Raw genomic sequence first — 12659 nt, 5'->3', positions numbered from 1 at the left:
TAAAGAGAAGATGAGGGACAGAGACTGAAAGAAAAAAAAGGAGATAGTATAGTTTATATATAGAAAAAGAAAGAAAATCAGAGGAAAGGCCACAGCTCCTCCTGGATTCTGACCAGGCAGCACTGCTGCTGAATGTAGCAGAGACATTTCATTTGTTGTCTATTTGAGTGGAAAATGACTGGTTGTGATCCAATCAGACTGCCTGTCACTGGGATGTGTGTGTGTGAGAGAGAGAGAGCGAATATGAGGAAACATTTAGAGACCAGCCTACCCTGCTGCAAGCATCAATCTCCACCATCAGATTAAACACGCTGAAATTAATCCAGACCAACTGGGCGATATGCAGATCACACCGCCGCATGTAAATGATGGAGCAGCTGCCTCAAAGGTGGATGGAAACTCAGCCAGTGTGGTTCTGCACAAAACGGCTGTCGACGCAATCACGTACGGTACAAATATAGATCCCTGCACTGATTGTTACATCACAGAATCAAATGTTCATACTGTGTAAGACAAAGGGAGGATTGCTCAGGTGAAGGCATCACATAAATGTCAAATGAGGCAACAGTAATATAGTGAATATGTTGAAATAGGTCAAGCTGAGTGCAGTGGATCTGAGGTCTTTACGCAGCAGGGTGAGCTGCATCTGTGAGGCGACTGTCTGCTTTGAAAACCGACCAACCGGATGATGATTCCAGTCTGGATACACAGCACCTCCTAGAGGATCATCCAGAAACATGGGGCTCCCTACATGTGTGTGCATGTGTGTGAGTGTGCATGAGACGGATTGAAAAAGAGAGTGAGAGTGTGGTTATGTGTGTGTGTGTGTGTGTGTGTGCGTGTGTGTGTGCACTAAGCGGTCGGCTAGGCCAAGCTGAGAGGGAGACTCAGTGACTTTATACTCCTGATAATCTGGATTAAAACCCTCTGGGACAGCATTAACCACTGCTGGCTGGGCATTACACGCACATCATACACACACACACACACACACACACACACACACACACACACACATACACTGTGTGTTTTCAAAGATTACATGATTTCTCTTACTAAGAGGATGCGTGTGAATGCAAATAAACGTCTAAATTCTGTGTCTAAAAGTATCTTTTGATCTGAGCATTGCAATAGTGTTTGTATCTATTTCATCCACCAGTTTCACACTCAACACTCACTCACTTGTACCAAACCCTAAATCCTTTCATACAATTTAGACTAACTAGACAAGGAAATCCCAGCACTTAGAAAAATCCTCCAATGTTTCCCTTTGCTGCCCTGACTGGAGAGACTCGGTGCAATGGTGGCGTTCGATGAGATGATGGGAGGGATGGAGAGCGGGTGGGCTCTGCCCTGCCTGGCCCGGCGGGGATATTAGGTTTGATTGGATTGGGGTTGGGGATTTGTGTATTAAACTGAGATTACCATGTGATCCAGTGTTTCGCAGGAAAATCCACCGAGCAGTGAGAGGCAGAGCTTGCGGCGGGAGTCTGTTGACCTCCTGCCTGATTCGATTCACTTCTGCCCCGTCCTGCTGGGCTCTTGACTTGTGTTTACATTGTTATTAATTCTATCTCATTGTGTTCTGGTCCATTCTTCTGCTTCTTTCTGTGGCATTTTTGTTCTGTTCTTCTACAATCCGTTCCACTCTGTTCTGTTGAATCCACTCCATTGTATTCCGATCTGTTCTGTTCCATTTTACTCAATAGCGTTCTGTTCCGTTTCTTCTCCTTCGTTTCTGTTCTCCTGCTTCTATCCAACCTAGTCTGATCCATTTCATTATGTTCAGTTCGGTTCAGTTTTGTTCACTTCTCGTCCACTGTTTTCCATTCTGTTCTGTTTCAATACTAAAGAACTAAATTCAGTTCATCCTCACGCAGTTGGTTCTAATATTGCTCTGTAATTTTGTGCCTGTTTTTTAAACCCTTACTACTTACAACTTAATTATTTATTTATTTTCATTCTTTTTTTTGTTAATTAGAGTACTCAACTAGTCCTAGAGGGCGACAGGGCTTTGTCATTTTGGGAATTTGCTGAAATAACTATAATGCTATAATTTTTCTTAGGAGGATAGTCTCATTATATTCCTTCAAACCAAATGAATTAGTTTGACAAAAAAAATCTTATCTCAAGGTCCACTTGCAAGCTTGTCACTGAGCAAACTCCATCTGCTGAGGAAGACCACAAAATGTGGTTTAAAGCTAGTGTGGTAATGTGTATTGAGTTGAGTTTGTTATTTGGGGGGGATTTTTTTGGTCAAACTAACGTTTATAATGTCAAGAATTAAAAGTCACAGTTAAGTTATATATTTACAATGGTTTTTCTTTTGATGTTTTGACTAAAACTTTTCACCACAAGACCCATTAAGTAGCTGTTCTGGAGCTTTTGATCATATCCATAATCTTCATCAGCAGATGGATTTTGTCCGGTTGTCATGAAATTCTACTTTAGATGTTTATGTTTCCTTTTTTTTTTCATCTGTTCTTGGAGATCATGTGTTATGATCACAAGCTCCAGAACAGCTACGCACAGTAATGGACACAGTGAGGTCAAGAATGAACTTTTAACCTCAATAATTGCATTTCATGTCATATATACTGTACATGCACTAATATAGCACATATTTACTGTGTAATAATCTAATTTATGTAGTGGTAGCTGTCTGTATGTTAACTGAACTGGGATTCTGTTATTGCATTTATTTATAGTCTTGTTCCATACTTGGTTAATTGATGCTTTTTCAAATCATTTGTTCTATATAGTCTTTTTTGCTGTTGAATCATATTAATTTTGCTGCTGCACCAAACTAATTCCCCCACAGGGATCATTAAAGTTTAATTTTATCTTATCTTAAAATTCAAATTTAACTTTGAGTCCTCACACCTTCACAGCAGATTTTCACACAGCCCCCACGTTCCTTGTCTCAGATTCAGAAAGCTCCACATTTGACTGCCAGAATGCACCATGAGACTGAACACAATCTGCGCTTGGACTGTTTAATTTTCTTGATTTGTTCTTTACATTTCCCTATTTCGTTCTCAGACGACCTCTGTTAACGATTCTCTAAAGTTGTGAGTAATCTAGTTAAACTGACCCCCATGTGGCACGTTATGCTGGAAGTCTGAACCTTTTCAGACATACTAATGGTATCGTGCATCTAGTGTACTAATCTTTGTGTTGTCCGCAAGGTTGTGTGCAAGCAGGAGTACCCAGGAAGCACACAAAAGAAATCAAAATTCACTGAAAGAAGATGTGTGACAACTCTGTCATAAGCCATGGACATGAATCCATAGTGTTTACAGTGGGACGACCATCGGCCGGCTGGCCTTTATCCCTCTCTCTCTCTCTCCCTCTCGCTATGCACAGAGGTAGCAGTATTGGGCCTACCAAGTGGGTCATTGATTTTCTGTCAGCTATGCAAGGGCTGAAGGCCCATTAGACCAGGACCAGACAGATGGACAGACACGCACACATACACATAAGCACACACTCACGTAAAGTTAGGCCATTTGATGTGCCACCGTATGCATCCAAATCAACTCTTGGGGTGAAGCTTAAGATTTTCCAGCATGCATTTCCAGTCTTGCATTAGACCGAGTTAAAAGAGAGCTGCAACAATTTAGTATTGCACTTCAGTAAAGTTGGGGGATTAGAAGAGTAACTTAAACCAGGCTGAAAAACAGTAGTTCATCACCATCACTAGTTTGGCGTATTTCACCTTTGACTACACCCACCATGACAGATGAGTGGTCAGAAGTGCGCTCTGTTGCACCTCTAACAACACCCAAATAAATATGTCGGTGTACACGCAGTGTTCCCTTCAGCGAGGTGAGAAGTTAAACCACTGGAGGCCAGCAAAAACAAGATTTTGAGCTGATGTTAAGTTGCTCTTTAAAGCAGGGGTATTCTTGAAATGAACTGTTTTGTATGAAGTGTCTTTTGATAATATCTACGGGCAAAAGTGTTAATAACTGTTCCAAATGGCCACGCTCAAAGGTAGGGCCAAAAAGCTTGCAGTCATAGAGAGAGGCAAGGGGCAATGAATCATGCAAAAGTGGATAATAGCACACACCTTCGGACAATCTTTCCTCAAAGGAATTCTTCTAAAAAAAAAAAGCTTGAGAGAGAAATTCAAACTCAGTTCTCACCTCCACACATGTGACCAATTGTTGCGTGAAGTTGGTTTGCTTGTTGCCCCCTTTTCAGACGTTGGAAAGGTAAAAGGGGAGAGTGTTTCAGATGTGACAAGCGATCTGACAGGCAAGCGTACTCACTCCTTTACAAGAAGCAGATTTAAGAAAGAATGGTCAAAATCAAAGCAGCAGCAGCGGCCAAGATGTCCACCTTTTTTTTCACCACAATTCAATTTTTAACACATGCTTTCTGTCAAAAATTTGTGCTTTTCAAGCTGAAGTCGAGACGTGCCTTAAGTCATTTTCTCAGACCTTATAAAGTGTCCTCAAGAGCCACAGCTATTTACTTATAGCTATTTTCACAGGCTGAGTAGTATTCCCCTTTACTGGTATATTGATTTTTCCATGTAACATTGGTGGAATGCCCCTTTAAGAATGAAAAGATGCTGCACAAGTGTGTGTGAAAATAAAATTATGCATTTTTCCATCATTAAATGGCTGGAGTCATATATACAGTTCAGTATTGCTTCATGGTCTTAACATTGCATTACGTCATTACCTTTCTCTAAACTACACAACTACTTTCTCTCTCTCTCTCTCTCTCTCTCTCTCTCTCTCTCTCTCTCTCTCTCTCTCCTTCTTTCTGTGAAGGACATTTGGTTGATTGATGGTGGTCCAGGCGTTTGTTAAGAGGCTCCAGGTGGAAAGCTGTTATCAGCTGAGGGCCGCAAGATTACCTCCAGCAGCTTTCTGCTCCAACTTTTCCCTGCTAAATCCTCCCATTCACAAGCTGCTCCCAAGACACACAAACATAAACAAACACACACACACACACACCCGTACAAACAAACTCACATGCATACAGATATACAGATGATGACATACACCCACAGAACAGATTTTTTTCTTTCCCTTTGATGTTTTTCCACCATATTTCATACCCTCCTTTGTCTCTTTCTGTCTTCCTCCATTTCCTTTCCATCCCATAAGTCAACAGGTTTAGGTCAACACTGCGACGTTGAATGTTGACTCAAAAAAAAGCCTCCTACTAGCATACTTTGGTCTGACTCTCTTCCACGTATTGACCTTCGGATTCAATCTGCCTTACCTGAATCTGTCACTTCCCTTGATCTCTTAACTGTTTCTCCTCGAGCAGCGCTCTGTGACATGTCTGACACAAGAATATGAGAAGAAGTTAACACCTTTAAAGAGCTGAGCAGCCGCCACAGCAAGAGTCAGAGTAGTCACACCTTTCACCTACAGGCTGCTTTTGACAGGATGGTTTATTCTAGTAGCGGAGAACTCAGGAGCCTTATGCCAAAAACAATTGTATAGGCTTTCAGTGAAGGAAAACAAATAGTAAGGTTGAAGTCTATCATTCATTATCACCAATATATTGAAGATTTCTCCTGCAAAAGTAGTATCAAGTTTTGCAAGTCAGGTTATCTGTTCTCATCTTCCTGTTATTTTGTGCGGGTCGCTGATATCACACATTTAGGGTGTACAGTACGTCTTATTTGGGATTGAAACTCCTCATAATGTCAGCCTTGAGGAAGTGAAGATGGAATGGCTTCTGTTAGCTCTGTAAGAGCTGGGTGTGAGCCGGAGAAAGCGAGTTGACAGGCTGGCAGAGACACAGAGCAGCCCTTGCAGGCTGCTAAAGGGCATAATACGAGGCCTGCAGAGATTGGCAGTGAGATGGATGCACAGGCTATTATGCAGGCAAAGGAGATAAAAGCAGCCAGGTTGAAAGACAAAAGTGCTATGAAGTCAGAAGCACTATGAAGGTGACTGGCAGTGTCAGAGGATAGACAGAGCTGCCTCGGCATTTAAAGAAAAAAACAAGACATAAAAGCTCTTGTGTGAACAGTGATGAAAGTAATGTATATTTGTTCAGACGGAAACAGATTTTTCACCTGCGGGTTCTGTGCTTGGATTTGTTATGAGGACGGAGCTGGGAGTCAAGAAAGATGTTAGGTAAGGTGAGAGAAGAAGTGACCGTTTCATCACTTGCCTCACCACAAGTCCTGGAGCTATTAATCATTAGCTCTTCTTCTGATAGCTGACACTGGTCATATAGAGGCAATTGTAAATATTTCCTACTCTGAGTGCATGTTACTTAGATACTGACTCTGTGTTTTAGTAATGCAAGCAACATAGTGGTATGGCTATGTTGATTGGAGGGTCAGTTGGTCCACCACTTTGGTTCAATTTGAAATATGTCAACAACTGGATGGATTGACGTAGAATTTGGTGCAGACATTCATGTTCCCCTCTGGATGAATTGTAATAACTTTGGTGGTCCCCTGACTTTCCATCTAGTACCATCATCAATTCAAACTGGTGATTTGTCCAATACTTTGATTTAAGACCAAATATCTAATTAAAATAAATGCTTAGTCTTGTTCTTTCTCTCACCCTGTACCTGTGTCCTATTTCAGTAGTGCCTCCCTTAAAGTCTACATTTCAACACCAAATACATAGTAACTAGTCAGCATGTCCCTCACAAACCCATTGCAGACTTCTTTTGCCTCAATTTCAAGGACACGTTGCTCTTATTGTGATCGGTATCCTTAAGTGGTCATTGGTGAATACTATCATATGATCTGCACCAACAAAAAAGCCAGAATTATATAAGCCAGGCATGAACGATTGTATCTGTTTTTAATAGCAGCCTGGACATGCTTTTTATCACTGTAGACAGTTATAATAATGTACAGACAGATTTGATAGGGAAATTGTTAAACAAAAAAGAAAGTTATATGGATATATTAACCATTAACTTGGTGCATTGCTTGCTGGTTTGTCCATCATGCGGTAAAGTCACCGCATATGGAACTGGAATTTGATTTGTCATTCGGTTTATACACAACTTTTGTTCAGACTGAAATATTTCAACAACTATTGGAGCGATTGCAATGACATTTGGAGCAGACATACATGGTTCCCAGATGATGTGCCCTGATGCCTTTTGGTGATCCCTTGACTTTTCCTCTGGTGCAACCATAAGGTTGACATTTTCATTTCATAGCAAAATGTCTCAACATTTAGTGGATGGCTTACCATGAAAATTGGTACAGACAATGTTCACGATTACAATACAACAGTTTGGTTTATGACCAAATACCAGCAAAACAAATGACCTTCCCATCAGCCTGTTGTCTTTGTGTTTAATGATAATTACAAGTAACACATGTTAGCATGGCAACATGTTAAACTAAGATGGTGAATATTACCTGCTTAGTATCACCATGTTAACATAGTCATTGTGAGCATATTGTCATGCATTTATTTGCAAGCATTTGGCTCATGATACTGCTCTAGCCTCAGAAAACTGCAAGCCAAGAGACTCTATGGTGAATCCTCTGTGGACCGTCTCATTCTGGGAGGCTACACTTCGGTGTGCCACATCTGTCAAAGGAGGTGGTTCCTGAAATGTGACTCAGTGTCTGTATGTGTCCTGCTCTCTCTCTCTCTCTCTCTCTCTCTCTCTCTCTCTCATTTGCATGCTCTCCACCCCATCACCTCCTCATTGCACCGTGGCACTTCTGGGTCAGCCTTCCATCACGACAAACAGGCAGTAGGTTCAGACTTGGAGAGAGACTGAGCAGAAGGAGGAAACAGACAGCGACGAGAGACAAATACAAAAACAGAGAGGCAGAGGAGGAGAGTAAAATAGAGAGACAGAGGGAGACAGAGAGAGGGATGGATGAAGAGAGGAGAGGAGACATACGGACCGACACAGTCCAACAGACGGAGAGCTATGGGGACATTTGGAGGATACATGAGGCAGTTATGAACCTATTTGGTTTCTTCTACAGGAGCGCCCGAGTGTCACTAATGGCAAAGTAGGGGCTGGTAAACACATTTCTGTGACGGCACGACACTGCCGAAAAACAAATTAAACTCTTCTCTCATTTCACACCCTCTCAACCCTTTTCTCTCTATCTCCCTCAATTACTCATTTTTTTTGCCACTCTGGTTTTCCGTCTCTGTCTCTCTCTTCTCTCAGTCTCTCTTTGTCTAGCCATCTCTCTCTTTCAACCAAGCCCTCTATTTTACTTCTGTCTGTCTGTCACTTTCTCCTCATCCATTCTCCACCTCAGTCTCTGTCTCTCCTCTCCTCTCAACTGTGTACATCCAAAAAATGAAAAACAGGGCCATATGCGTGGGGACAGCTAGCAGAATTGCACTCCTGATGTTCCTGCTGAGGCAGTTAAACGACTCTCTGCAGGCCGCGCCCACTTCAGCCCAGCCCAGGACATGTGGACAGTTGGCAAGCTTCACAGCGCCGAAGAACACGGTGGTTGCTTTCTGGCTGGGTTTGTGATGGGACTGGGAGTGTAATGAAGCTTCTGGGTCCTTGTGTAGACTCGCTACCCCGTGTACAATGGCTGTCTGAGCTGCTGGTGCAGAACAGGATGAGAGGTGTGTAGCTTGTCTTGCAAAAGAACTAAAGACGAGGATGATTTTGAAATATGAATGTAAAACTGATGATTTTTTAAGATATTAGAGGTTGACTGACATGGCCTGTGTTCTGATTTTTGACTTAAACACACACAATATGTGTGCAATTAAAGAGAAAGGGATGAACAGCTCATTATAGGCCTAAGTGTTGCTTTAACTTGTGCCTTCCTGCATCCCCAGATGAGTCCCTTCTTCAGTGACTGGATGTAAAATGGCTTCAAAGTAGAATTTTGACATCAAATGAAAGTATAAGAGCTGGCCTCTCCAGAGACGTCCTCTCTTTTCCTCATAGCCTTAACTTGGGCTAAAATTATTTTAAACAGACAGCTTACCTCTTTCTGACCTTCACTTCAGGAGAGCTTTACACACACACACATGTATATGTGTCACATCTCTTACACTCATTGCCTCTTGTCCTTCAACTTATCGATCTAGGAGTTACATTTTCTGTCTTTCTTCCCTTCAAAGAGGCCTGAGCACACAGAAGGCTGATTTGTATGACACTCTAACTAAAGCACTGGCAATGTATCCTCTGACCCATGCATTACAGGCATTAGAGAATAATTTAGTGCGTAACATCACACTGCTTTCAACGTATTTCAGAGGCTAATCTGATGCAGGGTACGGGTGTTTGTTTTCAGAGAGCAGATGCTGACGACACAGTCTTCTGGTAAACTGCACTATAGTGGCAGTATGAAAAATAATGACAACAGTCTCAGAGAAAAACGTCTAAAAGTAAATGTCTTGCATTTGATAGATTTGAGAAAGCATTCGCAATGACTCAGAGTAAGCAATAGAAAAGAATTGAATCATTTTTTATTTTACTTTTTATCTCAAAGAGAAGGAGCAGTCTACCACGTCACTGAGGATGATGCTCTGTTCTAGATACTCATTTAAAGTCCCCCTTCTAAGCAAAAATGTTTTTTGTTCCCTCAATTGCCTGTTTGGGTTTCACTGTGCAGAATGACGAGTATGAGTACGTGCAGAGTTTGAAAAAAGAAGGCTGTTTGTCACATTCAGCTGCTGAAGGAGGAATGTTTCTCCATGCTCAACTTAAATCTGAGTTTAAGACAAAATTTGTGACCTCACAAGTAGTTTGGAGCCAATCGTGGTCCAGTATGCAATTTGAAACGTGTGATATGGAAACTTGAAACCTCCGGCGCACATATGCTGAAAATGGGTAGGAGACATCTTGTATCCAGCAACTAAAAATATTTGCTTATTTTTAGATCCTCGAGTTTTCATTATGGGTAAAGGACTAGATGTGATGTAATTTTAAGAAAGGTAATTGATCTTTTTTTTTTGCGGAAAAACCATATCAGACATTAATTATTATTCAAAGCAGATTATTTTTAAATGCCTTAAAATATGTCTGGAGGGGATCTTTAATAAATTTTAGGTTATATTGCACTCACATTGGGCATATTCTTAAATAATGTCGTATTTAATCACATGGTCCAGGTCTAGCATATGAGGTTGGCTTTTTGGTCTGTGTGTGCACTGTAGTGTGAGAGGGAAAGTCCACAAAGGGTGGGAGGTGAGGGGTGAGTGAATTGGAGCCCATCAACAAATTTGTGCCCCGCTTCCCTTAACAAGTTTAACAGGCCGTGAGTAGCAGTAGTATTACTGTATATGGATCACCACAGTTTTGTTGGCTCATCATGACCAGTGAGAATTGAATTAAATGAATTGTGGAATAATAAAATTAATGGCATGAAAATGTTCTACACTGAGAAATGTGAACACATATCAACCACAAATATCACAATCTCGGAATTTAGCCATTTTCTCCACTGCTTAAGTGAGTCCTAAGCTTATATCATAACTAGGATTTATATTAGACTTGTGTGAAATAATAATAATAATAAAGACTGACTGACAGTTCTTGGAAACTTTGGGGATAAGGCTCCAGATTTTTGGCCAAAAAACACACAGAGAGGATGTAGAACTGCAGCAGGTGGTAGTGAACAGAAGGAACCCATTTTCAAAGTTGGATGTTTCTCAGAAGACGAAAAAAAACTTTTATGCCAAATTCAAATCAAGAACAAGTTGTAAGTGATGTTTCATGAGGTATTTTGCTACTTGCTCATGAGTAAGGCATTAAAGTGACTTAAGTGACTTTCTTGCATGAGAAAAGGACTTATTGATGTATCCATTCTATAAATATGACTGGATCCCGTAAATAAAATGTGAGCTTATATTTGTTAATATCCAAGTAAAACTTAACATCTCGTTTAGCTGCATTGAAACCAAAAATATGACTAACTTAGCATGAGATATCCACAAGTAAAGCAACCGCTGCAGTGCAGTTTGATGAAATTATACAGAAAATCATTTTTGTAAGCCACAATAGTGCAACTGTACTCTCTGCATTAAAATACAGCTCAAGTGCTCGACTGAGGCCTTGTTTTGACACCACATTACACTAATGCTGACAGTGTGACATGGCTGCTATTAGCTCTCCATCAAATCTCCCTTTCCTCTTTTCCTCACTCAATTTCTCCCTCTCTGCTCCTCACATCACACCCCACATGCATTCTGTTGTCAGGAAAGGTGTCAGAAGAATGTGCTTAACACTTACAGCTAGTGGTGTGCGTACGCCCGCGCTACTCTGTATGTGTGTGTGCCTGTATTTAGCGAGGTGACACTTTGAATCAACCGTGCACTACTACAGGGGGCTGGTGCCGGTGTGTGAGGGGTTGCATGGGTCACTAAGTCACTAACTACTGCCGAGGGAAAGCCGGTAGGGGGTTGCTGATGTTTACAGGGTCCCTCACTAACACCTATATACTGACAGTGTGTATGTGTGTGTGTGTGTGTGTGTGTGTGTGTGTGTGTGTAATAACCTCTTCTTGGACTTAATTCTTCTGAGGAATATTAGTAACAGACCAGAACACTCCCATCTGCCGCTGCACTGTCCTTCGAACTGCCTCCCATCCTTTTTTCTCCTCTTGTTTAATCATCTCTAAGCTTCTTCTTCTCCACTCCCTCACTGTATCAGTTTCCAATCCTATATTTTTTTCTTTCAAGGTCTCTTTTCTCTCTTCTCTAAAAGGTTCGGCCACTCTTCTTGTGTTTTTTTTTTTCCTTTTTCCATTTCCTCTTCTCCTCAGTCTGTCATTACCGCCACCTGTTCTTCTTGACATCTCTCCATGTACTGTATCCCTCCCAGTGTGCCACCATCCGCCTCTACAGTTCACACACACACACACACACACACACACACATTTTAATGCCTTTATTTATGTCCATGTTTTAAGCTTAAATATTGGATGATGCACAGCCAAAAATGCCACCACTGGTGAGAGCTCACTTTGTGTTTTGTTTTTTTGGTCTAAATAGCTGCCTGTCGCTGTTTCTCTCCCTCTCCCTCTCTGTTTCACACACATACACACACACACACACACATACCCCTGCCTCCAATGTGGGGAATAGTAAAACTGAAAACAATAAACGTTATCACAACAGCCACTGAATTCAGAGAGATAAGAAATTCATTAGGCGCCAGCTTGCTAATGACGTGCAAAGAGATGAAATTATGGCAAGGACAAAAAGGGTGTAAGAGACGGGACTAGGGGAGGAAGGAGGGGAGGAGGTGAAATGAAAAAGGATGTGCAGGCGAAAATGTTCCCCAGGATGGTACATCGTATCATAGCGTGCCAGCTCAATTGGCTTGTGACCTCTGTGAATCAAAGAATTAAACTAGGCCTCACACGTATGTCAACACTCTTTTTTATCTCTGTTTGTGTTTCTTTCTTTCTCTCTTCCCCCCTCTCTGTCTGATATTACCATGCACGAGCACGGGGAAATCGAGGTTGAAATTTGAAGCACTCGTGCTGACATTCTCTTACTCGGCTTACCGCTCGCGTGCTACTCAAGGTCACTCTAAGCCCACGCCCCCATTAATTAATAATGAAAGTTCACAACCCTCTGCCGTGGCGCAATGTGGGCAAAGAGATGGTGAAAAAGTATTGGGGAGTTTCATTTCGAGTGCTATTATCCACCTGTGTTTTGTGTGGAGAACAAAATACTGCAGGTCCATCTGTGGCACATCAAAAA

Source organism: Thunnus maccoyii, chromosome 16, assembly GCF_910596095.1.
Source record: "Thunnus maccoyii chromosome 16, fThuMac1.1, whole genome shotgun sequence".
Lineage (NCBI taxonomy): Eukaryota > Metazoa > Chordata > Actinopteri > Scombriformes > Scombridae > Thunnus > Thunnus maccoyii.
Note: the sequence above shows the minus strand (reverse complement) of the source record.